At 35.8% G+C, this 16,117-nt stretch overlaps 1 long non-coding RNA gene across 1 annotated transcript in view; it reads left to right on the top strand.

The window, feature by feature from the left end:
* Positions 1-4,477: 4,477 nt before the first annotated feature.
* The window catches only part of LOC130239737 (uncharacterized), a 94,977-nt gene continuing 83,337 nt past the window's right edge, over positions 4,478-16,117 (top strand). Inside the window, exon 1 of the long non-coding RNA XR_008838704.1 lies at positions 4,478-4,670. This is a non-coding gene — a long non-coding RNA (uncharacterized LOC130239737). The remainder of the gene's footprint in view (positions 4,671-16,117) is intronic.

Below are 16,117 nucleotides of genomic sequence, written 5' to 3'. Positions count from 1 at the left end.
TTCATGAAAACGATTTTTGCAGGATTCCTGTAGGATGCAATGAAGATGATAACTCCCACGACTCCACACTCAGTCATGTCGTCATCAAACTACGCCTTTGTTTGTTGTGATAAGCATCCCCTAGAGGTGAAGAATATATATTGTGCCTTTAAATGATACAAAATAATAACAACAATATATAATAATTGTATATATAATTTAACAATAATATATAATGATTTTCTTTTAGAAAAATACATATATATGAAATATAGCCTTCTTGCATTCTCTTTCAGCAGCAGCTCTCATGCAGTACACATGCATTACTTTCATGAAGTACAGGTTTGTGAATGTTTTATATCAGGTGTAAATTTATTAATGAGCTTCTGATGAGTTTGTTTTATGCGAAGCAGAAATGCAATACCAGTCACCAAAACGTTCCATATGTTTACACATGATGAAACCTGTGATACCTTGCATAAGTTCATCATTTTATTTGTAATCACACTAAAATTAATTGATTTAAAATGCAAGTGCAAACAATTATATACATCTTAAATAATGCTAAAACAGTTTATACTGCATTAAAAACGTATTGAGAATAAATGGAGGAAAAATGTGTTCTATATTTTTACCTACATTATTGAAATCATACATTATACTTAACTGATGTCAATGCTCATGTTTAACTGTAAAAATGTTCTCAAAAATAGGATATAAGAATATATATATATATATATATATATATATATATATATATATGCACACACAGACACAAGACAGTTCTGTCTGGTTCTTGAATCTGATTGGCTAATAGCCCGCCCTGCGATATTCTGAAAGTAACAGCACTCGTCCAGCTTCGTCACCCTTCACCCATGTGTATTACTCCGTCAACATACAGCAACAAGCAGAGGACACTCTACAGTTTTACAAATATTGCTGCTGTTGGACAATATAATGTACTTTTTAGGCTTTTTAGTCAAGAATGTAGTTGTTTAGATTGCAACTATGCAGTTTATTTATAAGGATAGTGCCTATTTATAAATATTTTTGAGAGACAGCGCATCGGCGGCCTGTCATTAGCCTGTCATTGAGCATTGCAAAGACGGTTGACGTTGTCCATCCACAAGATGGCGACAGAAACCGCATAATAAGCCCTTTGAGGAGGACAAATACAATGTAATTTTAAACTACAGTTAATCAAATCATTATAAAACTGGTGTCTTTCTAAGTCGATCTCTCTCTTTTGTATGTTGTAGTGCTGTATTTATGCCATAGTAATTTTAGTGTGTTGAGTATGAGATGGGACTCATCTTAAAGTCTTAAAACTGGAGATGGCTGTCTGTTTCTGAGTCTCCTGTTTTCGCAACTGCAGACTAGTTCAGTAAACAGAAAGAAAGAAGAAACGCCTGCATGTGTTTAGCATTTTTCCTTATCACAAACACAACAGTAATCTAGTGATTGTGTTGCTTTGACTTGTTTGGGGTTAATTATTGTGAAGAAAGTAGTTCCTCTTACAAAAGGATTTTGAGACTCACCGTGTTTGAATTTATTTTTTATATACACGATTATGCCATCGCACTGACACTAAGGCACGCCTCCCACTAGTGCCGATATACAGCCACATCGCACTGCTACGAGTGTGATATTGCTCATCATATATATATATATATATATATATATATATATATATATATATATATATATATATATATATATATATATATATATATATATATATATATATATATGCATACAACAGTTCTACCTCGAATCTGATTGGCTGATAGCCGTGAGATATTAAAGTAATATCAGCACTAGTACAGCCTCTTCACCCTTGTGTATTACTCCCCCCACACAAGTAGCAAGCTTAATATTGCTTCTGTTGGACAACATAATGTACTTTTGAGAACAGGTAAGTGGCATTCAAAGTCGATTTCTCTGATTTATATTTTGTAGTGCTGTATTTATACCATAGTAATCTGGTAGTGTTTTCTTTGCTTTGACTTTTTCGGGGTTAATTATTGTGATATCCCGATTGCAACAGAAATACTGGGAAATCTCTCTTGACTGATGACATTTCTTACCGTTCAGCCTTAAAACGTGAGCAAAATCACCTGTTTTGTCATAATTTTAGATATTACGCTAGAGAATCATTCAAATACTAGCTCAAAAGTGACGTTTGTGAAGTAGCAATGGTTTCTGCTGTTCTGATGGTCAGCTGCAGATGTGTTTGAACGGCAGAAGAAAATAGTTATTTTTACAAAGTTTTTGAGACTCTCCATGTTTGATTTTCTTTTTTATATACACAATTATGCCATCGAACTGTTGTATAAATGCGATATCACATGAGTAGCAATGCAATATGGCTGTATATGGGCACTGGTGGGACACTAAGGCACTCGACCTGCTGCCTCGATCCAATGCACGCCTCCCACCAGTGCCAATATACAGCCATATCGCACTGCTACTCGTGTGATATTGCTCATATATATAAAACCTCAGTGTGTTTTCAGGAGCAACAGGTATTAATTTTGTTTTGCCTGTACATGTTTTTTTACTCTCAAAGTGTCAGTGGCCATTGGCTTGTATTTTATGAATCACAAAGCACTGCATTTTCTGCAGCTGCTGAAGAAAAAGTCACCTACATCCTGAGTGGCCTGAGGGTGTGTAAATTAACAGAATTGTTTCATTTTTGGGTGAACTCTTTAAACCACTATTATTTATGATTACAGACTTCCTGTGGTACAGCAGAACACTCCATGGAAAACATAAAGAACATTCAGTTTAAAAAAAGATAAGAATGCATAATTTCACTATTATTAAAATACAGTATATTATTTCACTATTATCTGTTTTGTAACTTGATTTATGATTATGTTTATGAATGACAAAACTAGGATCATCTAAATCAGGAGTTTGTCTTATGCGTTTTTTCTCTAAGTAAGTTAAAAAAAAAAAAATCTAAAAGAACTTTTCCACTATAAAGAAGTTTGTTTGATGGAAAGTTTTTTTGTATGTTAAAGGTTATTTCTGAAACCATCAAAGCAATTAAGCTAAAAAAAAACAACAACTATAAAACTGGTAAGCACATTGTTTTGAATTACAATGATTTTTATAAATTTACATTAAATTAAGATGTGTAAAGTAAAATGGGTGTTGTGATGAGAAATGTCTGTAATTATTTTAAGTAAATTAGATCAACACAATAAATATATTTGCATAAATGCATACTTTTTAAAATGTTCAGATTTTCTATTGTTATTACAAGCATTAGATTGCATCAAAAGCACTCTGAACTCATTTACACACTTGAGGGATTCATTCATTGCAGATTATTAAACTGCTTTTATCAGTAGCACACAAATAGAAATATTACATAAAAGTGTGTTACAGCACTTTAAATCTGCCTGTACTTAAAACTACGATACCTCTTGTCACATATTGTTTACTTTGCTCCTGTCAGCGGGTAAAAAAAACGCAAGCCGTAAAATCCGAGGCAGGTAATTTGCATATCTCCATATTTTCGGACATAAGTCAGACAGACAGGAGTTGTGGTGTGTTTGTGTCTGACGCGCGGCCTCCTCTGGTCAGTTTAGCAGCAGTGTGGAGGCTGTAGATGCGCGCTGTGTCTCGGCGCTGTTGGAAGAGTCATTGTTCCTTGACGTCACCACTCAGCCAAGCCTGGCGCTGCTGCTCTCAAACATGTCTTTGTTATTCAGAGCTTTCCATCGGCGACTCGCAAAATACGGAAAAGAGCCGTTCCTTTTATACCAGAGCAGCGAGAGGACTCACATGAACGCGCGTTTGTTCAGGTTGGGGAGGAGGTTTCTACTATGAGAATGTTGTTAACCGTTTTATTGAAATGGAAGAAACGCATTTTTTAATCTTGCATTATTGTTATCATATATTTAATGAAGAAAATATAATATATCAATTAGGAGATTAAAAAAAGAGATTTTAATATAATATAAAAATTTTAAATTTGAGATAATAATACAACAACTATTAATATACTACTGTTTAAAATTTTTAGAATGTGTTATTTATTACTAATTAATATTAATAAATAATATTAATAATAATATGTAATTCTTTTTTTTTTTACAAAAGTCAAATATAGATGTTTATTTTATACATTTATATATCTGATATACATTATAAACATTTAAAAACATTAATTTTACAAGATGAAATTAAAACCACTTAGTAACTATATTTATATAATCATATTATCAATGTATTTTTGATCCGAGTATCTTTAGTCATGCTAAAAAGGTCTTTGTCGATATGCTGAAAAGGCACTGCGGTCACTGTGGTTTGACTGCAATAAAATAAAGGCAATCGACACACTGTAGTCTTCAAACAGCAAACAACTGGCACTCGCGAGTAAATCCAGTCCGTTCGTCTGCACGCGCCGCCTGGTGTCTTCCAAAAGCGCGAGCGAGCGCTTTACGCGACTCTGGGACACATTTTGTCAGCAACCAGCAAGCATGGCTCTGTGGTAATAGAATAGCCCGTGTAATTTGACACTTCAACTTGCCGTGCACTACGTTAGTTGATTCAGACAGTCACACTAACGAAACGCCGTGCGCTTTTCTCTCAGTGTTTGTGAAGTGTGAGGGGAAGAAAACACACCGCAACTTCAAATCCAGGAGATTTTCGGCGCTGTGCTGTGATTGGACCTGAAAGTAAGTTGTGTTTGTGTTTTCCTATCATTTTCACACCTCGCTCTCTGGGAAGGATTTTATGCATTGCACTGAAATGAATCCGTAGCCTCCGCGCTAGCTCCAACCTCAGCTAACAATAGAGTCACTTAAAGTATCGCTAAGATGTGTACACATGTATTTCTGCGCAGGAAACAAATGCACTAACTGAAGCGTTGACGAAACGGCTTTGTGTTCTCGAAGCTAAACACTATTGAGCAATTTTTCCTGGACAGTGGCGTTTGGAGGAACGCGGAATTTGGCTCAACCGGAGAAGCCCACCGTTTACATACCGTTCAGCAGATCGCTGTGGTGTGTTGCATTGTTCGGATGAAGAGGGCACTGTCATGCGGTGGACGGTTGGTTGGCACGTTTAGATGGGCACATCGGGATGGCTTCGTAGCACGAATACGATTTAAATCCGCCGGCTTTTTTTGGTTTAGCCGATATTATATCGTAGCTCCCTGATGATAAGTGATAGGAAACGAGGCTATCAACCATGTGCTGAAATGTGATGTTTCACGCCGAGCTCTAGTAGCAGGACAGCCGCGTTCGGAAACACGATGATACATTGTAATCGCTGATACGTTGTAGCATTTCGTTCGAATCTTGGAATCCGCGAGTGCTTTGATAGTAGCGTTGGAGCAGAGACTTTGAGGACAAACGAACAGCTTTGGGTACCAACTGACTGTGTGTGATATGGATTTCCTAATCAGATATGAAAAATCAAGTCATTGTGATTGAATTTAGTTAAAAATAAGATCACTATTAGAATTGAAATTAGCATAATTACATGACTCTAGACTTGTTATTGCAGATTGGTAAAAACACTAAGCTTACAGACCACCTAAATGTAAGTAATATGTGCATTAGAATATCCAAGCAGACTGTTTGTAAGTAAATATTGTTAAGCAATGCAGTTTTTGCTTTCAGGAAACACTAGATTCGCAGTGTTTTACAATTTAGTGTGCAAAATGTGATCTAAGAATAAATGGATTAAGGTGATGTTAAGGAATATGTTTCTTTTTGCACTTGTTTGTATTTTTAGTCATTATCATTGTCATAATCAAGTACTGCAATTTGTATTTGCTACTATATTACATTATGAATATTGTACACAACACTGGTTGTATTATAAAATAATGGTCACTATTGTTAACGCAAGTAGTAGTTTCTTGTTGAAAATGCTAGAACTTTAAGCTTTTGCTAACAATGTTGTATTTTCCTACATGGTATTGAATGAAGGAATGTATTGATGGTTTTTATGATCAGGCCTGGCCCATCCTTTACACTCGGTTTATGTAAATGATTTTAATTTTAGATATTGCTCATTGCTCAATTGAATTCCTGCAGTGAACTCTACTGCCAATACTACTACAGAAAGCCTAAACACACAGCCGCTGCTGAAGTTCTTTCTAGCAACAGTTTGAGTTTACAGTAAATTGTCGTTGTATTTACCAAAATAGCTTTTGTTTCCTCAACTACGCTTTAACATTCAAGTTTATTTTTGGTGGAAACGACTGTTTAAAACTTTTCCGGCATGTTTTTTTATAAGTTGCTATTTTATGACATGCTTGGTCACTACTCCTTCAGTACTGTACAATCACTGTCAATGTTTACATGGCTGTCAGAGAAGTGTGATAATGTTAAAAACGTTAGGGTGGGTTGCTTCTGGAACAAAGGTGAAAATACTTCACTATCAGCTCTCTGGTTTTGAATTATGGTGTCGGTTTATGTTAACATTATTGGAGGATTTATGATGTTATGAACTATAATTGTTTGCAAATGTTGAACCCCCTCACCAATCTGGAGACTCATCTGCTGGGAGTGTATTTTAAAACGCCACAGATTTACCCACCAATGTGATGTCCCCTCTGTGAGTGGCTTAAGTTGTATGAGTCAGGAATGGAGAATGTGTCTAGGAGAGGAGAGGAGTTTATTTTCCTCCCTCCTTCAGAAGGGGGCCCCCAGGTTGAGGATCATCATTACCAAGGGCAGAGGCTTTAGCCATAGTCATGTAAAGACACAGATAGAGCTCAAGCCATTCTGTCAACGGGACTAAAGAGGTATTGCGCGGGACTTAATTGAGCTTAATGTGGGATTAAACTTCCATAAGATTGTTGAAAAGTTGATTTCGCTGTGCCAAAATGGAGAGAATCGCCAGATATGTCATTGGAACAAACCAACATTGTCAAAATTGATCAGATTTTACACGCAAATTATTCAGTAACAGGTTTATTAGTCATTATTGCTCACATCCCTGCCTGTTTATGCACATTTTGTGTCTCTATTGTGTCTAGCCTAACAAATGTGTTCAAGGTTGTCCAGTTTAGCAGCGTAGTCTAGAGATGATCTCTTTTCACATTCAAATTCTTGGCATGTGTGACAAAAGCTCGCCTAATTCTCTGGGCGATTTAAGGGTGGGAATCGTGAGTAATTCAGCTTTACAATACTATCATGATACTTGGGTCACGATACCATACAGGAAGGGGACTGTTTATGAGGTGCTGTATGCCAAGTATTGTGCACTTGCAAACTTTTTATAATTTAATGGACGCATGATATTAGAAGCAAAAAAGTTTTAAATTTTTGTAGTCTCAAATGAAAGAAGAAACACTTCAAAAAGGTAAACATAGTAATATTACAATCTTACAGAAAATGTAAGAATAGACTACCAGTATGTCAGTATTTTATAATATAAATAAGATATCCCCCCACCCCAGATACACAGAACTTATCAGACTAGTATTTTATCTTAGAATGAGCTTAAAGTAGCAACAGCAGTATAAGAATAATATTCATAATAATGATAATAATGCTGGGGAAAGATTAATCGCATCCAAAATACGTTTCTTTTGACGTGTGTACTGTGTATATTTATTATGCATGTGTACGTAAATACACACAAGCATACATATATTTGAGACTGTTTATTTAAATTTAGATCTATAATATTTATGTATAGTAGGGCTGCATGATATTGGAAAACACTGACATTGCGATATTTTGTTTTGCTGCGATATATATTGCGATATGAATATAATGATGATTTTAATAGCTCTATTTGGAAAGATTTCATTCTCTTTATATCGACTGGGATGGCCAAGTTTTTTTTATATGCAGTGCATCTGCATAAATTATAATAAAATTGCAAGCAAAAATCATTCAGGGGTGCCTAAAAGTATTCAAGTAGAGAAAATGAACCATCAAATGTAAAATAACATAGTCATCATTGTATAAATAATAAAAAAATAATATTTAATACTATCGTTTACTCTTTTATAAAAGATCTAAACCTGTGATGTGACTTCTGCAGATACACACAGTGCAATATCGATGCTCAAATGATATATTGTTTAGCCCTAATGTATATGGTACAAAATATATATACATTTCTATATCCTTGTAACAAAATATAGTTGTTTTATATATGTGCATGTATAACATGCCTAGTAAAAATAAACAATATACACACACACCTATATTATGTCAAAACCAACTTTTATTTTGAATGTGATTAATCTTTGCCCAGCACTTAATAATAATAATAATAATAATAATAATAATAATAATAATTAGGGCTTCACGATATTGGAAAAATTTGACATTGCGATATTTTTTCCCTGTTTTATATTGTGATATAATTTAACCAGATGACTCAACTCTTTTTGCTAATACTTTACATTGATTGGGATGATTTTTTAGGGGAGTGAAACATAAATATATTTTAATGTAATGTATTATATACATAAACAAAATACATAAATAAACGCAATGGTGTAAATATTAAAGTGAAATAAACAGTGATTATGGTTTTCTGAGGAGAGTCTAACAGTATTCAGTTGCAGAAATTGAATAATCAAATGTAAGTTAACAATGCATAATGTTCATCATATAAATTGTTCAATAAAATTAATTGTTATTAAACTTGATGCTCTATTAAAATGCTTTAAACTCTTTTAAAATGCTTACATAGTCACAGGCCTTAAAAACATATGCAGATAAATAACTTTCTCTCTATTATGCTTAAATTCAGCAGAGTCTTCACAAATCTCATGTGTCTTGTCTTGTGGTTCCTGGTCATCTATAATCCCAACTCAACATTGCATATCTTGCGATGTGACTATTGTGGACACACACATTGCAATATCAATGCTCAAACGATAAATTGTGGAGCCCTAATGATAATAATAATAAGTAAAACTCAATTTTCTGAAGTAATTGCATGACATAATAATAGAAGTCTTTGTTTATTATTACAGGTCAAAAAAAGGTTATAATGTCCCTGCCGCTCTTCTACAGTGGTGTTGCACATTGCATTGCTGTATTTCCTCTACATACCTGTAGCCAGAGTAAGATAATGTTTTGTACAACTGGAAGTCCTAATCAGCATTCTGACAGGTTGACATTTAACTGTTAGCACACTATTGTGGTGAAATTGTGAAATAGTTGGCCCACGTTCATTCATCATAAAGCCAAACGCTTGTCTAGCCACCACCCGCACACACCCACTCTTGAACCCAAGTCAGGCTTTGTTTGAGTCCGCATGCTGCACTGTAGATCATTTATTAATACACTGACTGCCTTTTTTAACGGTTCGCATTACGTCCTCATAACCGCCTGCTCGAGTTTCGATGGTGATCGGGGTTAATGCGCTAACTTGAAGAGTAGCCTCCGAACCACAGATTCTTCAGACAATAGGAGTGCATAACTTCTGATTTCCTTGCAGACTTGTTCTGTTTCATCTTGCGGTTCGTGACCTCGGTGAGGGAGAGGGACTTTTGATTTTAATTAAATGCATCTGCAAAGAGCGTGGCGTGGGACCCAATCTGCTTCCAGGCTGCATAAGTTGAAAGCTTGTTGAAGGCTGCCTCCGACTCTCGAGCTGACAATGTGACCATGGATGCACTGGGATGCGATGTGCAAAGCATTAGCTAGCTGGTGCCATTCTAAGTGCTTTACCCCTCAGATAGGGACTTTCAGGCCCACACTGTCACAGGCTCATGCATGTTTGATTTGATGCTCCTTGAAAAATGAACGCAGAAGATGTCACAATGGCTGTATCCCGTTTCTGTCAGCAAGAGCAAGTACTTTGAATCAAAAATGACACCCAGCTAGTCTTTTCCAACATGAGGGCTTGATATTTGGCACTATAGGACAAAATGTCCCCGCCACACTGACAATTTTGCATGATCACAAGCAATTACCTTGGTTTTTCGTTGCCAATAAAAGCTCACAGTGCTTTGAAGTCTAACTGCCGCTGTGTGCCGTGCAAATCCAGCTTAAGCAAAACAAACATATTGTCCTCAACCTGTTTTCTTTTGACTGAGGCAAATTAGTATACATTCAGCAAGCCATGTTTTCAGCGCTAAGTCCTGCTACTCTCTTAAAGAGATCCATCTCTCTTAGAGAAACAAATATCTGCTTTGTAAAGTACACCGATTCTATTGAAACTCTAAGTCAAGGCTCGGTTTCAAGTCATTGAAAACGTTATAGTGAAGTAACCAGTCGTACAAAAGCTGGTTAATAGATATTTCGACACGTTGAAATTCTGCTTTTATGCGTTCCTTTTTTTTGAGCAGTGCATATCTGTATGCATTTATTCAGACTTTGCACAAGAATGCCAATGCATCTGCGTTCATTTTGTGTATTGAAATTCTTCCATGTATTCCATCATGTGGAAACCTTGGACCTTGTCACCGTGTCTGAGCTGTCTGTCTCTGTCTGAGAGCCAGAGATTTCCCTCCATCCCTGCGACTGATCGCTGTGTTTCTGAGAGGAATGCGCAATTACGTTCAACACGGCCTGGGGGATTCATACACGTTTTCTGACAAAGTAAATTAATTGGGTTTTCTTAGGGAAGATAAATATTATTTCTCATCCAAATTTGCCATTTACGGGAAGGAGGATTTGCGTTTGCGTGCACCAAGTGACACGCACACATAACCTTGGCTGAGACATTTGCACAAGGTGAGACTAAATGAAAGCTGAATGAAAGGCAACTGCGGGATGTCAGGAGAACATGACAAATGGATGGTGGCGAATGAAATTCATACTAGATCCGCCAAATCCCTTAGTGTCGGAGGAAAAAGGTGAATTTATATCAAGCGGTAAAAACGCATTCAATTGTTTCTCTATTTCATTCTCTCTCTCATTTTTAGATACTCATATTGATTATTCGTATATTAATAATAAGGAATCATTATTCTAAAAAAGATGATTGTGTTGTTTAACCATTTTGGCATTTGATATAATTAGTGATTTTTCAGGTTTTAAATCTGTCAAGTTTTTGCACTATGAAGTAGGCCTGCACAATATGTCCTTTCAGCATCGTCATCGCAATGTGTGCATCTGCAATAGTCACATCACAAGATATGCAATGTTGAGTCTGAAATATAGTTGACCAGGAGTCACAGAACATGTAGGATTTGTATAGTAACTGCTAACTTTAACCAAAATTGAGTGAAAGTGTATCTCTTTCGTGTGCTTTTAAGGCCCGTGACTAAGCATTTTAAAAGAGTCTTAAACATTTAGCCATAAGAGGTGTAACAAAGATGAACTGCATTTAATTATTTATATATCTGATCTATGGAAATAAATGTTTTTCTTACTTAGAATTTTTGTCCTGTTTCTAGTCCAAATATCTTCATTTCAATGTGAAATTAAGATCATTTAAATTATCTCATTGGCAGATAATTCAGCTTGATTTAAGGAAAAACTCTTAATTTTGACCTGTTTCTTTTGAAGGTGAAAACAAAAAATGGTCACGCTTCATTTTGATATTCCGTTTGTTTTATTTAAGTTACATTGCATCTACATGCCAACTAATTCTCATTAGATTATAAGTAGACTGTTAGGTTAGGGTTGGGGTTAAGGTTAGTGTAAGTTGACATGTACTAGCAAAGTTTCTTATAGTCAGTTAAATGTCTGTTGAAGGAGCAGGATCAACAGATGTTAAGCAGACAGTCTACTAATACTCAAATGGACCATCAAAATAAAGTGTTACCGAAAATATCTTTACTTGATCGAAGAATTTTAGATAGTTCGACTAGAAATGAGACCAAGAATAGCATTTTTGCATTGTGATTATTCAATTTCTCTACCTGAATACTTTGACTCGTCAGAAAACTATCAAATAGAGCTATTCAAACCATCTTGTAAAACTAGTCATAATGCAATATTTATTGCAGAAAAATACAATAAAGCAATATCACATTATTCTCCAATATCATGCTGGCTTACTATGAAGTGGTGGATGTGGACAGGCTTAAAACATTTTAGATGCACAATATATTGGTGGCCATATTGGTATTGAATGATTACATAGTCGGCCAATAAGAAAATATATTATCAGATGATGAATTATGGATTACATATGCAAATATTGTTGAATACACTCATTTTCTTTTCAGCCTAGTCCCTTTATTAATATTGGTTCACCACAGCAGAATGAACCGCCAACTTATCCAGCATATGCTTTTACGCTGTGCATGCCCTTCCAGCTGCAACCCGTCACTGGGAAACATCTATACACACTCATTCACACACGTACACTACGGACAATTTTAGCTTACCTATATTGTTGAATATTTAACCTTAATTAGGAACACGGTGTCTATTGTCAGTCGGACAAGTGCACTGTAAAAATGCTGGGTTCCACACAATTGATATGTATTGAGACATTATCATATCATTATCATTGAGACATAAGGAATTAGGTTAACATTAGTTTTTTAAATTTAAGTCGAACATAAAACAATAAAGCTGTCCCCCCAAAAAAAACTTAAAGGTGCTGCATGTAAGTTTTTGACTAAAGCATAAAAATATCATAATATGTTTGCAGATATTTAAGAAACATGCCAAGTGAACGTTCTTGTTTATCTCAAAAACAATGCTGAAGTCAGATATTCCGCTTGAAAATGTGTTTTCCGTGGCAGAATACTGTTTTTGTTTTGGTAATTTTAACCTGCCGAATGCCTGTTTCGCCAGTTGTATTTCAGCACCCCGGGTTGCCTTGCTGGAAAACTGCATTTCATTCATTTGCTTGGGAAGGCTTTGAAAGGATGCATCCATGACCGAAATGCGACCCCCAATGGACAGTAGCAGACTCCGAAATGAGCCGCAGATTCAGAGTTCCACGTGAGGTGGTTATTAATTAGCAAATGATATAAATATTACGAATGTAAACATTAGGTGAGCAGGTTACATTGTAACCCTGTGTCCTAACAACACACTTTGTGATGAGATACGGAGTGATGAGCAATTTGGCTGTTTGCACCAGACGAAACACAACAGAAATTTAAATACATCCATTCAGAAGCACAGAATATGCGCTCACTCACGAAATGGTAAGGTTTATAATCTATTTAATACATATTAATCCTCTTTAACATTATTAAATGTCCATGTTTAGAGATCTGAGGTGAACTAGGACAAACGTACAAAAATTCCTTTTAATGTGGAAAATATTCCTTCTATCGGGCTTCGTTGCTTTTATTTAGAACACGGTTTAAATCACTCGCTCTGGTCCTCAATCTGGCAACTTGTGCTTGCGTTTGTTTTGAACCCGGAGTGCAATATCTAATTTTAAGTAGCCTGAACAAACAGCAAACGTCATTTTTTGAGAGTGTATTGCTTCACTTTTGTACATTTCTACATTTTTGTTAATACATTTAAATAGCTTTTAAGAGAGGAATTTGACGCAGTTTACAGATTGTGTTCTTGAGCCTGATTCAGAGTTTGTGCGGTTTTTATATTGCTTTGAGAATGTTGCTGCTGTGTCTGTAACAGAAAAAGAAAGATGCAATGACTTTATTTTACTTTTTGAAAGCCAACATTTTTCAATGATTGCATTCATATTGCAGCTTCATAACTTGTAAGATGACTTTTTTTTAAACTCTGGATTTGCAGGAAACACTGGTATGGTGTAATATCATATTAATCTTGCGTAGTATGCTGTTAAAACGGCTCATTTTCTTTACACTGAGCAATTTTCTATAATTATTTTGTCTTGTCACATTCATATCATTCTTTTTTCAATGTTTTTGCTTAAAACCTACTATTATTCATATTCTTTGGTGTCAAAATCCGAAAAACCGCTCTGCCCAGAGCTTACTTTAGCACTTATTAACCGTTGGAGGCAGATCTCACAATGAAAATGTATTCCATCTGAGAACACACCTCTTGCTCCACAAATACACTTCATGCATCACAGCCTCCATGCAGAGCTCATGAGGTGACAGCTGTAGGCAACAGAGAGACGTTCATGGAGTGCTAGTGCAGACTCGGCGCCAGATAGAGCATGATAAATCCAGAGCCGTGTAAGTGTGTTTGTCTGTGCGTGTATGTCCAGGCTCAAATTGGCATGCAATGGCAAGCACCACTTCCCAGGTAAGTGCTGTGTGCCCTGGCTCTTAATGACTGTTTCATAAGCCACACTCTTGGTGGCCACTATATGCCCTCCCCTCTCGTTCACCCCTGCGGTTCTCGAACCAGACTGCTTCACACGCTTATGAGCTCATGTCTTTTAATTTCTCTACCTGGGCTGTTCGGATAAAGAGCCATATTAGAAACCCCAGAGTGCAAATATTGTAAAATGGCTGGAGCAGTGTAGTGCAGGGCTTTGCTATATCAAATAAAAAGTCCTGAATAAAGAAATAAAACAAAATAAAAAATCTAGGGTTTCATATTGTGCTCTATTGTCAGAAAATACATAGTTTACTGTAATATGTTTTCCAAATTTAAATTAGTGCAATATTACTAGGGATGTCCCGATACCCCTTATCCCTACCAATACCAATTCTGATACTTAATACTTAATGTATTGCCAATGTCGAGTACTGAATTGATAACTGAGTGTGTATCTGTATAAACAGTTGTGTATATTACTAGCCCTGTATAAATGGACATGATTAATTTCAAGTGTGCTTCAGACTTCTCCATTAATAAAACATGAACAAATACATAGTGAACTAGAGTATTTTTATTATCTGACATTTTATTATCATACATTCAATGTTAATATTATTTACTGTACTGAAACGAGCTTAGCTACAAATAAAATAAAATCTATCCAAATTTTACAGTATAACTGTATAAAAGCCAGTGAAAAAAATAAAGTAATATAAAAAAGAATATGAATAATATAGAAAAATTACCTTTTTGAAAATAAAATGGTGTGTTACCCACTTTTTCGCTGCTCTGTAGGCTGATTTATACTTCTGCGTCGAGTGATTGGTGTCACTCCACGCACTGTTTGTGTTGCTTTGCAATAACACTTCCAAAACGATAGCTGGCAGTAGGTTTTTATGTTTCTTTGTGTCAACTTTGTGAGCAAGTGTTTTGTTTTTTCTGAACGCTACAAGTAGCTTAAACTCGCTCATTCAGAGGCGGGAACCGGCAGACGTGCCACAACTTTAATCATAAGGTAAACACAAAACAAAAGTCTCGATCTGGAGCTCCTTCATGCGATCGGCACTTGTAAACAATCGCTCCATCGGGCTCATGGCCCACGCTTGTCACCACTGCCAAGCCGACCAATCACAGAGCATGTGCTACGCATTGTTGCAGGCTGCGCCGGAGCATACGCATATGTGTGCACTAGACACAGAAGTATAAATCAGCCTTAACAGTGGTTGTTGTTTAATTTGTATGTTGGACCTGTAATCATTATTAAAAAATATGTAGAAGTTTTTTGTTTTGTTAATATTTTTGCACTTATTTCTACATTGTTTTTTTTAAATCAAACCTTTGCTCTGAAGTTCTAGATAAAGTGAGAAATACGATCGCATATGAATGGGTACATTTCCGAGTATATAGTTTAAATTGTAAAAAAGAATTTGGCCTTTACATGTGGTATATATTAGTTTTTTTCACGGTACTGGAATTCGGTACCAATCGGTACTGAAATTTTAAAAATGTCCAACCTTTTGAGTGCTGTTGTGTGACATGCTCAACAGAAATTACTATAATTGGCCATGAAGGTCATCAGTTCACCGAACTAACCGCTGTTTACTGATTGGGGACAGAAAGTGAGGATCAGTTAATTCATCAGCTCGTATGTCAGCTCATAAACGCACCAGCTGATTTTCACGGCTTTAAAACAATCCAGTGTCCCTGTATCTGTGGTTGCACTTAGTAAACAGTGGTGAGTTTGGTGAGCTGATGACCTTCACGACCAATCACAGTCATTTCTGTTGAGCAGGAGAACACAATGACAATTCAGCGCTGTTTAAGATCATGCTCAAATGTTAACGAGAAATGGACGTTTTTAAAATTTCAGTACTGATTGGTACCGAATTCCGGTATCGTGACAGCACTAGTATAAATGAACTATTATTTATTGAACACACAGAAATGGTGCTATATTGTGATATGTATCATTATCAGGATTTGAAATGTTTAATGATATGAGATTTGTCATATCGCTTATA

Source organism: Danio aesculapii, chromosome 13 (assembly GCF_903798145.1).
Source record: "Danio aesculapii chromosome 13, fDanAes4.1, whole genome shotgun sequence".
Lineage (NCBI taxonomy): Eukaryota > Metazoa > Chordata > Actinopteri > Cypriniformes > Danionidae > Danio > Danio aesculapii.
Note: the sequence above shows the minus strand (reverse complement) of the source record. Positions and strands in the feature narration are given on the sequence as shown.